General features: G+C 50.5%; 1 protein-coding gene across 2 annotated transcripts in view; it reads left to right on the top strand.

Annotated features, from left to right (window-relative positions):
* The window catches only part of LOC144174083 (tudor domain-containing protein 3-like), a 117538-nt gene that overhangs the window by 79284 nt on the left and 25963 nt on the right, over positions 1-12291 (top strand). The gene's annotated exons all lie outside the window — the stretch shown is intronic.

Here is a 12291-nt window from a genome sequence, read left to right as displayed (position 1 = left end):
TGGGCGAGTCGCCTCCGTTTTTTCCGGCCGGATGGCGCACGCACCCATTTCTGTTCGTTATACTTTTACATCGAAGCTGTCTAAAGCTATGATGCGGGATTTTGTGTCGTCCGCGCTGAAAAACGCTATGCGGGAAAGCCACCTCACAAAGACCAAGCTTACATCGATAAGGACCCAGGCCTTTCATTATATAAGGGAGCTGTTTATACTGCCTTTCGAAAAATGTCTTCCTAGCAACGCGTTTGTGTTGAAAAGTAGAAGTGAAGCCCACATTAAGGCGACCAGTGTAAGCTTGGCCGCGTGCAGAGACCACTTTTGCAGCGATTAAGTTTTAGGGCCTGCACACGCATTTCGATGCAAGACTGCTTATATCACCCCCGAGACGTACCTTCCCAGCAATTCGATTGTGTTTTGAAGCCGACTTTAGGGAACTTGGTGTTTGTAAGCTGGCTTTCCCCCACTGTGAGTTGCGCAGTGAAGCCTACTCGTGAAGGAAAATCCGATGCGGATGGGATCCGATAACAGCGACGCGGGTGTAATCGTCGACGGCGTGGCGATACTAATGCAGCGTCCGACGAGACAGCACGTCGTTCAGCAGGGTGTTCGCATTCTCGGTTTATCCCCATCTTCGCGCCCCGCGTCCTTGCTGATTTCTTGCATGAATTAATCACTGTCCCGGAATAAGACCAGCGCGCCAACAAACCCAGGTGCACCTTGCTTGATCACTGGCCTCTATATCAGCCTCATTTCGCCCACGATAATGCTTAACGTCCAACAGCCTACTACGGCGTCTCCAGAAAGGAAATGTCACGTTACTTTTCATCACAGACGTCAACACAATTTCAGCGTCGATCGACTGATTGATAGATCTGCATGTAGGATCCTCGCTCCGGATGCATGGATGCATGTAGCACCGCACGAACGATTGGTCGAATGTGCAGAAAAAAAAAACGTTTTTGTCCAGTTCGCTGGTTGCGGTGCTTGCCACGCATAGCTGTTTCATGGGCTTCTTCCAGGAAGCGGCTCTTTTTCCCAAGGTAAAAAAGGCCGCTTCGCCTAGCATGGTATAGCGGGAGCGGACGGGACCTGATTGCCCGTATTATGTGCGTAGCTTATAATCGCGGAGAACTAGGCGATCGGCGGAGCAATGATTTGCTGAGACACATCCAACGATCCATTTCCTCGTACCATTCATTTCCTGTCTTCTGCCGCCATCCGGGACCGAACTTGTTGTAGAAATTGGGCCGAAGGTCAGCGGCGGGCCGATGATTTCATTGCTGGCAGAGCGGCCGTGACCTGTCGTCCGCTATTCGGCCAATTAAGCTGCCAGAGGCCGCCGAGGACGGACACGCCCGCGTGACGACGTCCACTGGGGCGAACATTTTGTGAGCGCATTGTGGAGTTTGCACAGAAAACTCTGTCGCCAGTGGCTTGCTACGCTCGGATTATTTGGTAGTGCTCGCGTGCGGTGCGTCAGCTGAACCGTTCTCCCCTGAGCTTGGTATACATGGTAGTATGGCGGCATTTGTATTGCAGGCGTGTCTCAGAAAAAAAATCACAGGGACAATAAAATCGCAAACATCTCTACGCCATTTAACTATATTCGCCACCCTACTCAGCCGCGTGGCGTTGCGCTGCTGAGCACGAGGACGCGAGTTCGATTCCCGGCCGCGGCGGCCGCTTTTCTGGTGGAGGCGAAAAGCAGAAACGCCCGTGTGTTGGAGATTTCGGCGCACGTTAAAGATCCTAAGGTGGTCAAAATCAAACCGGAGCCCTCCACTATACGGCGCGCCTCATCGCCTGCGTTGCGTCGGCGCGTTAAACCCTATGCACAACCAATCAATCAACTCAGCTGCGTCGATACCACTCTGCTTTCGGCTGGTTTATTGCTGCATTCGCGCCGTCCACGAGCTACGAATGTGGCTAAAGCTCGGCTCAAGTAACGACCGAAGTCTGCAATAGCTTAATCGTTACCGCTTGCGCGTTGTACCCGCAATTGTTGCGAGCAAGCGTTTTGTCATAGCGCAGCGTGCACTAAAAGACGGGTGTTCCGTCGTTGCGGTTTTGTTTCAGCTCGGTAGCGAACTTCTACATGTGGAGATCCAAATTTGGCACGAGTCTTTTCTTGGTGTTGACGCTCGTCTTTTCCTTCTCCACGCTTTAGCTCTGTATACGTATACGCCCTTATCGTTTTCTGTTTCGCGCAGCTTGTCTTGCGGATTGCCCCTATGTTACGGTCGACATTTCCATACTGGTGGCGCATGCATATGTATCTACTTGTGCACCGTCCGCGACGTTTTCGCGCATTTTGCGCCGTGGCCAATACTGATCTCTTTACTGCGGGACTCGCCCCGCCAAGAACTCGGATTGCAAAGATTGACCACACAACAGTCGTGGCGTCACGGGCTCAACCGGTTTCGGGATCAAAACCTGCCGAAGTGTCGCGCTTGTTTACAACCTTCGCGCGCACGCACGCGCATTTGGCTCGTGTGCCAGCAGCGACAAAGCTCGCCCGGCGTTTCCCCTGGCCGTGGCCATGCACGTAAAGAAAAAGCTGCTCTGGGCGAGCGGGGAAAGCGATTCCAAGTTCGTTGAAACGGACTCCGGTAGTGGCTTTGGCGCCTTGCGCAACGGGCGTGTTTTCCCATGCCCTGGAGCCACGGCTGCGTGGCCCGGCCTTAGCGCGTCCGTCGTCGGGCCAGGGGGCAAGCAGGTGCGGTTTTGTCTTCCGATGGGCTCGGGTGAGGCCGTTTCCCCCCTGCTCGGTTTTACCGGTAGCTTTGGCGGCGGGATTCCCTGCGTTTAGCGTTTTCGCGCGTCGCTTTGGCGCCAGCGCCTGTCGATACCGGCGGACAGTTTCTCGGGGTCGCTGTGAGCGAGATCGCTCGCGGCAGGTCTTAATTATCGACGTGAAACGCATTGCGCAATTCGGTGTTGGAGGCGTGCTTTGGCGCCGCGTCCGCTCCAGATCTTTCGATCCAGAGCCCTGAGTTTCGGAGCGCAGATTAACTTTCGACCGCTTCTCCGAACCCTGTTAGAGCGTGACTGCGTGACTCGTCAACAGTGCGCACATACCATGCGGCTTCCAGTTGTCTCATACTGCAAATACGTGCTGGACATAAGCTTTATGATGTGCTATTTCTTTTTATTCGTGAGATATTGGCATGTACCGACCGGCGGATTGATTGTCATGGCGGCGTACAAAATATGTCAACAGGGCATCTGTAGGGGCTAGTTGGTTATGCATAGCTTGAATGGAAAGCGCTTGAACTTTGACTAAGCGCTTGAACTTTGACTAGTAAACAAGGACGAGTGAGACTACAACACAGGACGAAGCGCAAACTAACAACTGATTTATTTACGTGGATGAACATATATATACACACGTGCTTGTATGAAAACGAGATACAACAACAAAAAGATACAAAAAGATACAATAAAGTTTAAACGTATGTGATTACAACTGCACACTGTGTTACAAGGAGCGCGTGCTCAGTTCTTAGCGCGACAAGAAGTCTATATCTCTTTTTGATAATGTGATAGATGGTGCGCTGACGTGTTCGTCCTGTGTTGTAGTCTTACTCGTCCTTGTTTACTAGTCAAAGTTCAAGCGCTTTCCATTCAAGCAAATGTGTCAGCAAGTTTGATCCAGGCGTCATTTAGTTAATAACCAGAGAACCATCAAATTACCAATGCGTGCTACAGGTGGTGGCCCGTAGTCGATGAAGTGGGGACTTGCAAAGAATCTTGAAATAGAACTGGTCGGCATTCGGAGTCATGGGAATAAGAGTGATGCGTTCAAGAGCAGACCTCTTGAAGGATGGCGGGCACATTATACTAGTAAAACTGCCAAACCTGTACACGCAATGCCTAATGACCGTGAGTGTACCGGAATCTTGGAAGAACGCGAACATCATACTAATCCATAATAAAGTGACATGAAGGACTTGAAAAATTACAGGCCGATCAGCTTACTGTCAGTCGTCTACAAGGTACCTATACCAAGGTAATCGCTAACAGAATTTCTGCCCGCTTAGATTTCAGTCAACCTAAAGAGCAAGCAGGGTTTCGTAAAGGCTATTCAATAATGGCCCATATTCACACGATCAATCGGGTGATAGAGAAGTGCGCGGTGTATACTGAACCCCTATATATAGCCTTCATAGACTATGAAAAAGCATTTGACTCATTCGTAATCTCAGCAGTCATTCAGGCATCACGGAACCAGGGTGTAGACGAGTATTATGTAAGAATACTAGAGGATATTTACAGTGGGTCTACAGCTACCATCATCCTTCATAAGGAGAGCAGTAAAATACCCATAAGGAAGGTCGTCAGGCAAGGAGACACGATCTCTCCAAAGTTATTCACAGCATGTTTACAAGAAGTATCCAAAACATTGGATTGGGAACAGTGGGAGTAAGGGTTAATGGAGAATACCTCAGTAACCTCAGATTTGCTGATGACGTTGCCCTCTTAAGTAACTCGGGGCAGGAATTGAAAAGCATGCTTACCGCGCTGGACAAACAGAGTAGAACCGTGGACATGAAAATTGATATGCAGAAAACTAAAGTAATGATCAATAACCTAGGTACAGCACAGTGGTTTGAGATATATAGGTGGCGAGGCAGTGGAAGTGGCAAGCGAATGTATCTACTTAGGCCAGGTTGTGACCCCGGATCCCAACCATGAGGCAGAGATAATTAGAAGGATAAGAATGGGGTGGATTGCATACGGCAGACATTCTCAAATAATGAATGGCAGCCTACCATTGTCCCTGAAGAAGAAAGTTATGACAGCTGCATCTTACCGGTACTCACCTACGGGGCAGAAACTTTGAGGCTAACTAAGAGGGTTCAACTTAAAGGGATACTGAAGCACTTTTTACAAAAAAAGAGCTTTTGCTCCCATTTTATTATTTTTCATACTGCGAACTCGAAAATCAAGTCAAAACTTGGCATAAACTGCTACAAAGCACTTAATTTTGGCAAAAATGAACAACGGGTGCCTAGGGGCATTTGGCGAACCTCACCGCCGTTCGTGATTGGTCAAGTCTTCGTGACGTCGTCGTGAGGACCCTCGGAGGAAGCGGAGCACGAAACGCGTTCCCAGCGGGTCGTCGCTGTATAAAACGCTGTATTTGCATTTGTTTAATTGATCCCACGATGGCCAGTCCGAGTAGTGAGTTTATCGTACACCCGTACTGTTCGAGCCTCTCGCCCGTGCACGAGCGGCGACGGCGACAAGTGCCGGCGACGATAACAACACTTCCGAGGAATACGTGTCCCAACCGGCAACGTTCCCCCGCCTGGGAAACCGCTGAGTCGCCAAACCATCGGCCAACTGCCGAGTAGCCCGACCGCGCTGTCATACTACGCCGACGGCGACATAAACACGTCGGCCGATGGAAAGTCGCCGTAGTGTGACTGACTCGCCGACCGAAGAAGCCAACAAGATCGGTCACCCGACCGGTCGCCCGACGCGTCGTCGGGAATCGACCGAGAAGCGAAAACTGCTCCCCGACAACATCCGTGCCGCAATGAATGCGGCTCTATTTTGATAGTTTCTGGAGTGTAATAAACTCAGTAAGGTCCACGAAGCCCATGCAACGCAACACTAGCGCTAATGCAATCCGTATTTTGGCTTTCGACGCTTCAGCTGTGCTCTTCGGTGACGCCGCTACCCCGGGGCTGCAAGCTGTAAATGCGTGTGCGATCGGCCCGCCTGTAGAAAATGTAAGGTCAGTTTCGTGCAGAAGAAGAGTTACGTAGGGTAATTTTGGTAATAAGGAATCAATATCGGCAAAGGTTTTTAACCTGAAACGTAAAACCAAAGTACGGCAAGCACTATCCCCGCAGTGGGAAATCGCAGTCGCAGCCGCGCACACACATTTTTGCGAGCGCTTTCGCGAAGCAGCGGAGTTCATGGCGATAAGCTGTTGTGGGGGCTTCGGGGAACCTTGCTGTGCAAGCGCTATTTAAGAAATTTCAGTTTACCAGCCAGGAATTCTGTAAACCAGCTAGTAAACACCGACGTATGACACGGAAGGATGGGCCTCCATCTATTACCTAGGCTATTTTGCACCGTGTCGCCGTTTGTGCGGTGGCGCAGTGCTGTCGCGCGTCGCGCCCGTACCCATGCGCTCAACTTCGCGGGTTCAAATCCCGGCGAAGTCAGATTTTTTTTTTTGCGTTTTTTTTTAAGGGGTATGGTTTGCGTATGCAATTTGTGAATCATTTTCTGCGCTGATTTTGAGAAGCAACTACCTTTGCAATGGAAAATTTCCTTCGAAACAGCGAGTGGCGTCTTGAGCCACAACAATTAATTTCCCTTTTCTTGCACCGTGTTTCTCGAAAATGCGGTACCATGGTGCAAAGTAAGGCCTTCTTTATTAGAGGAGGTTAAATTTCTGCTGACGTACGCACTAATTTATATGCAAATTTTGCTACAGAGGTCTTTTCGCCGGGGGTTCATCCATAACATCCATATCATTCTGCCGCGGCACCAGCGCACAGCTCTTTTTTCTTTGTCCGGGATCCAACAAGAAGTTGAGGAGTACATACAGTAAAAGCAGCGCACACGCCAGTACGCACGAACGGCTTCAGTCGTGCAGCGGCGCCACGATACTCCAATTTTGATTCGAGAGAGCCGCTCCTCACAGCTGTTTTTTGCGACGTCACCACTGCTGTTCCAGATTTTAGAGCCGATATCCCGCCGCTGGGGCTTTTGTAACTGCAGTGGCGTCGTCACTTAGTTCAGCATGAGCTATATTGAAACGCTTTAGCCAGTAGTGGTCTCTTCTGAGGCACTCATATCACGATAAGCACGTTTTCATAACAGGTGCTCATGCGCGCACTGCGTTACAATGACCGACGAAGAAGATTGCTGCTGTTGCCAGGAGATACGGGAGGTTCGAGAGAGGCAAAGGCACCCCAGGTGCGCCACAACCACCCGAAAACTAAAAAAATGTGTGCCTCGACAGGGCTGTGCGGGAGGTTGCACTTCGACAGAATGGCACCCCGATACTGCCTAGAAGCAGCCTGTCTGGGAATGTCTGGAACACAACACACTCGCCTTTGTTGGCTTGAAGTGTTCCCTCTTTACAGTAGCAACCCACTGAGCAGCGAGTTTCGGCTCCCGCGGGAAGCTGTGAAAGACCACTTTATCGCGGCCATAGGTGCTGTTGCAACGGAATGCCGAGTAGAACCTCGGCATGGTTACTCCGCTTCCTCGGCACGATTGTGAAGCAGTACAACGCAGCACTGAAAAAGTTTCCACTACTAGTTGCTAAATAAAAACAAAACACAGCACGGGGCCCAGGAAAGCAAACGCTGGCGGACGGCACGCTGAGGAAGGCAGCAGCAGGGGCCGAACACTTGCCGCGGCTGCCGATCGCTCCTCACGACGACGTCACCACGACCCCTTCCTGCGCTCTGCGCGTCGCGGGGGCGTGGCGATGGCGCTTGTTTATTCGCCTATTACGCCGCTATTTCAACCAAAAAAAAAAAAAGAAAAAGACCTCGTAGGTAAGGTGTTTAAGGTCAACGATTCCGAATTCTGTGTATTCAGCAGATTGAAAACTGCCTCAGTTTCCCTTTAAGTTGAGGACGACTCAGCGCGCAATGGAACGGAAGATGACAGGTGTAATGTTAAGGGACAAGAAGAGAGCGGAGTGGGTCAGGGAACAAACGCGTGTTAAGGACAGGACATAATAGTAGAAATTAAGAAGAAGAAATGGACGTGGGCAGGGCATCTAATGCGAAGGGAAGATAACGTTGGCCATTAAGGGTAACAGAGTGGATCCCTAGAGAAGGCAAGCGTGGCTTGGGCTGGCAGAAAGTTAGATGGGCAGATGAGATCAAGAAGTTTGCGGGGATAAATTGGTCGCAGTTCGCGCAGGACCGGGGTAATTGGAGATTAATGGGAGGGGCCTTTGCCCTGCAGTGAGCGTAGATAGGCTGGTGACGATGATGATGAAGAGAAGGAGGTGCACGTCGGGCTGTACGTGTAATGAGAAGTGACAATGTCCGGTGCACCACCAGTGTGGCGGGGTGTGTGTGTGTGGGGGGGGGGGGGGGGGCTAGATGGGGAAATTTGATGTCGCAGAATGGATTCGGACAGCTCAGGGTGGCAGCAGGTGAATGTCAAGGGGAGAAGTTTTCGTCCTGCGGTTGCCATATAACAGGCTGACGACGACGACGGTGATATTATCACGAAGCCAGAGACGACGCAGTTGTCATGAAGGAAAAAAAAAAGTTTATTGGAGCGAAGTTGTGCTCCACTAACAACTCAAAGAATACACAGGCGGCGAAGCAGCAGTCAATGAAGGAACGTGCACAGGCGAGTGTCGGAGAATCGAATGTCCCGGCGTCTGCTCTGCGGGCATTTATCTTTCAGCGCGGGTGTTTCTCGAACCGTCGAATTGCATCGTGAACACTGTAGATCAAAGAAGACTATTCTAGGTTAGCGACGTTAGGGCGAAACATTCTCCTTACCAAATGGGATAACCCGTGCGGCATAAGAAAGACAGAATGCAACACGCGTTTCTTGGGACACAGATAACAACCCGGCGTAGCCGGGTGGTAAAAACAATGTAAACAAACCCAGTGCATGGTTCGCGGCAATATAACTGAAAGCCATTTATGTTCGCAGGCCCTGAAGTTCTGCTGTTTCAGACGCTAGGCGTCCACGGACGTTTCTCCTGTAGGAACGCTCATATAGGCGCAGGTCTCGCAATGCTGCAGTTGAGATTTCTGGGTCTGTTGCTTGGCCGTTGTGCACCGTCCGCGTCGCGGCTGCGCCCATTTCCTCCTGCAGCGTCTCCAGTGCCTCCTCTCCTTCGTTTTCGTGTGCCACTTCGTAATCCTATGAGCCTGCAGAGTTGCAACAGGCTGTCAAGCCCCGTCGTGGATTTTGCGAGGGCGCCGGAAGCAATAAGGCGGTTAGCCGGTCGTGGTTTCGCGCTGCTCATACAGGCGTGCTCGAGAATGAAGGCTTATTGCCGGGGAAATGTTTTTCCAGGTAGTGTATACGCATCGGTCTCGCTTCCGCGCATCGTGACACACGGTGACTGAAAGACATCCCGTCGTCTTCTGCTTGCGACGGTACAACTGCCGAGTATAACCCATCATCTGGTGCGTCGCTCCCTCCTTTTCCGCGACTGGTATGGGGAGAGAAAAAATGTATGCTTTCGGGTGCGGGGAAAGCCCCCGCGCATTCCTGTTTGCCCGCTCCGATGTGCGCGGTGTACATACATGGTGTACAAACGGAGGCGCCGCTGACACGCCGCGGTTAATTGAACATCGGCACCCGTTCGCTGCTGCGTTTTTTGTAGGCGATTGGTGCGCCGTGATTGATCGCTGCAGAGGCTGGCCGACACATTCTGGCGCTCCGATCATCATCACTCACGCGATCTCGCAATCTCTCGGTCTCGATGTTTATGTTTGAGGACTCCGTTAAAATTCAGATGGGCCTGTTCAGGTTCGTCACGTGCCGGCGGGGAACGGGTTATTCGCCCCCTACAGGGGTTCCGAAATTGAAAGTGCTACATTATGAAGATTCAGCTGTCCACTTGGCGGAAGGTCCTCATTGCTTTGGGCTTTTTTCTTGGTGCTGGCGGTGGTGCGCGATTGTTATGCATCTCGCTGAAATGACATTTGCACTTCAGGCGGCAGCGTAGATTGACCTGTCTTTAGTGTTTCATTCGGGCAGAGCACCCGCAATGAACTTTGGGTGAGGCCCTTCGTTTGTATTCATACTTAAAACTGCGCATTCGGACGGGACAAGAAAAAGAAAAGACAAAACGGGCGCAGTTTTTTCCTTGTCCCGTCCGAATGCGCTGTTTTAAGTTCAACCAACTAGCCCAACAACATGCCCTTCGTTTGTGTCTGAGTAGTTTACCTGACATTTATTGGCTGTCAGGTTAGACTAAGTGTCTCCCTTGGCACGAGCAGCATTGTGGTATTTCATGGAGTTAGTGGGTGGGTGCACGCATCGCACCTCGCAACATACTTTCCGAGCGCAACTACGCTTATTCGATTAAGACAGGCTCTGTCGAGTTGGGGCGCTATAATAGATCGCCACAACCACGCCCCAGGTGTAGGCATTCTGTTCCTCGACCGGCTCATTCGCTGGCGCTTTTCCCTACGCGCGTGTTTATGCGTAGGGAAACTGCCAGGAAGACAGGAAGACGGAAGACGGAAGACAGGAAGACAGGAAGACGGAAAGACGGAAGACAGGAAGACGGGAAGACAGGAATGGAAGACAGGAAGACGGAAAAACCGTGTACTCGTAAAGGGTCGTCTAGAGAAAAAAAAAAAAGCCCTGTCGCGCATGGTCGGGTCTGCTTCGTGAATGGTGGAAGAAGGGCGTTTCGCAAGTCTCCAGCCATTAGCTCGTTGTGGCGCCGAACACAAAAGCGCGCTCAGGAAGTTCCCAGAGTTCCGCTTTGTTTCTGGGTGCACACTCGAGTGGAACGCCGCGTTTACCCGGGCTGACCGGACCGCCAAACTGAGTGTGGCATGACGCGCTCCTAGAATTCGGCCCTCGCGCTGTAGCGCACGCAACTTGTCCCCTCTAACCCACGCCGAGTCGGGTCCTCGAGGCTGCTTTCGGCTGACAAGTTGGGCGCATCAGCTGCAGTTCAGCCTCGAAGTTTCTGTTCTCCAGCTGGAATCTGCCAGGGAATCCCGAAATTAGTTTATCAAACCGCCGTTCGCTGGGAGTGCTATTCGCCGAAGCTGTGATTGTGCCCAGCTTTTAGGGGCAACCCCCGTTGGAATGGTGGAAACGGAATGAGCGAAATCAGCAATCTCATTTTGCGCATTTTTCTGTTCATTCACATACTGAATTTTATATGCAAGCTGGGGCACCCGCCGCGGTAGCTCAGTGGCTAAGGCGTTGCGCTGCTGAGCACGAGGTCGCGGGTTCGATTCCCGGCCGCGGCGGCCGCTTTTCTGATGGAGGCGAAAGGCAAAAACGCCGCCCGTGTGTACGAGATTTTTTGCGTGTTAAAGATCACCAGGTGGTCAAAATTAATCCGTAGCCCTCCACTACGGCGCGCCTCTTCGCCTGCGTTGCGTCGGCGCGTTAAGCCCCACAATCCATCCATCCATCAATCAATCAATCAATCAGTCAATCAATCAATTAATCAATCAATCAAGCAAGCAAGCAAGCTGGGGCAGCTAGACAATTATTTTTCCTGCTTTTGATACGGAAAGCCATCAAAAATATGTCGTACCTAAGCTCGTAGGAGCGTTTCCCGTTTGCCCCGATTGGTGCTTGGGCTTGCGACATTACAGATAGATCATAATAGGGCGACCACAGCGCCTCTTCTTTCGGTTACGTAGTTTAATTGGCCAGAATTTTCTTCAGTGTAACTGCCATCATCAGGACTGGTTGTACACTATTTACAAAACTCTTGTGCATATGTCGCATGTGGGTCGTCCTTTTCTCTACTCTTGATAAGGAACCACTTTGCTTTTCTTATAATAGCGTTGTGAAGAGGGTGTTGCCCTTTATGGGTGTGGTGACATTTAGAAAATGTATGGGCTGCGTCAGATATCTCATGGATAAAACTGGTGGATGGAACAGCATAGAAATTCTGAATGAAACTTATTAGGCTCGTTTTTCCGGGTCTCCATATGAAATATATCGCCCAGGAGCCTTTTATAAAGCAATGGTTTTATGAGGCCTTCATAGGAAAAATTTCCTTCCTATAAAAGCGAAATGCTTTTGCATAACTGGGGCCATTTTTTGTTTCCATTTCTATTCCGGTAATTTTAATGTAATATTTCTTGCGAAATTCAACGTTATTGTAATTCAATACCGGGCGTAGAAGGGAGGGAAGTGTATTATTATCCATTTCTACCGGAAGATCCCAGTTTTCGAATTCTGCTGCAGTGGCCGCTAAGCCGCCTTTGCGTGGGATGCTCGTACAGAACGAGCAAACAACGCCCATAGTCGCGTGTAAGCTTTCTCGTGGAATTTCGAAGTGCGAAATTTGTCAAAGAAAGTGGCCGGTTTTTCTTTATGTGGGAGGACAAGGTAGCCGGTACTTTCTTTGTTGGGAAGTTAAGAAGCGTGAAATTTCTTCCGCTGTGCTCCGTTGCCTGCAACTATGGAACCCTCTGGGTGGTTCATGGCTTTTAGCTGGCATAGCAGAGGTTATCCCTAAATCTGCCAATAGCAGCGACATGGTTTACTTGATTGCGACTTGAATTTCAGGTGTTCGGTTGTGAAAAAATTATAAATGTCAGTTTCATTTTGCTTTGGGAGCCCCTCTGAAATGTA

Source organism: Haemaphysalis longicornis, unplaced genomic scaffold (assembly GCF_048455015.1).
Source record: "Haemaphysalis longicornis isolate Haplotype H1 unplaced genomic scaffold, Haemaphysalis longicornis Haplotype H1 scaffold_3, whole genome shotgun sequence".
In the NCBI taxonomy this organism is placed as follows: domain Eukaryota; kingdom Metazoa; phylum Arthropoda; class Arachnida; order Ixodida; family Ixodidae; genus Haemaphysalis; species Haemaphysalis longicornis.
Note: the sequence above shows the minus strand (reverse complement) of the source record. Positions and strands in the feature narration are given on the sequence as shown.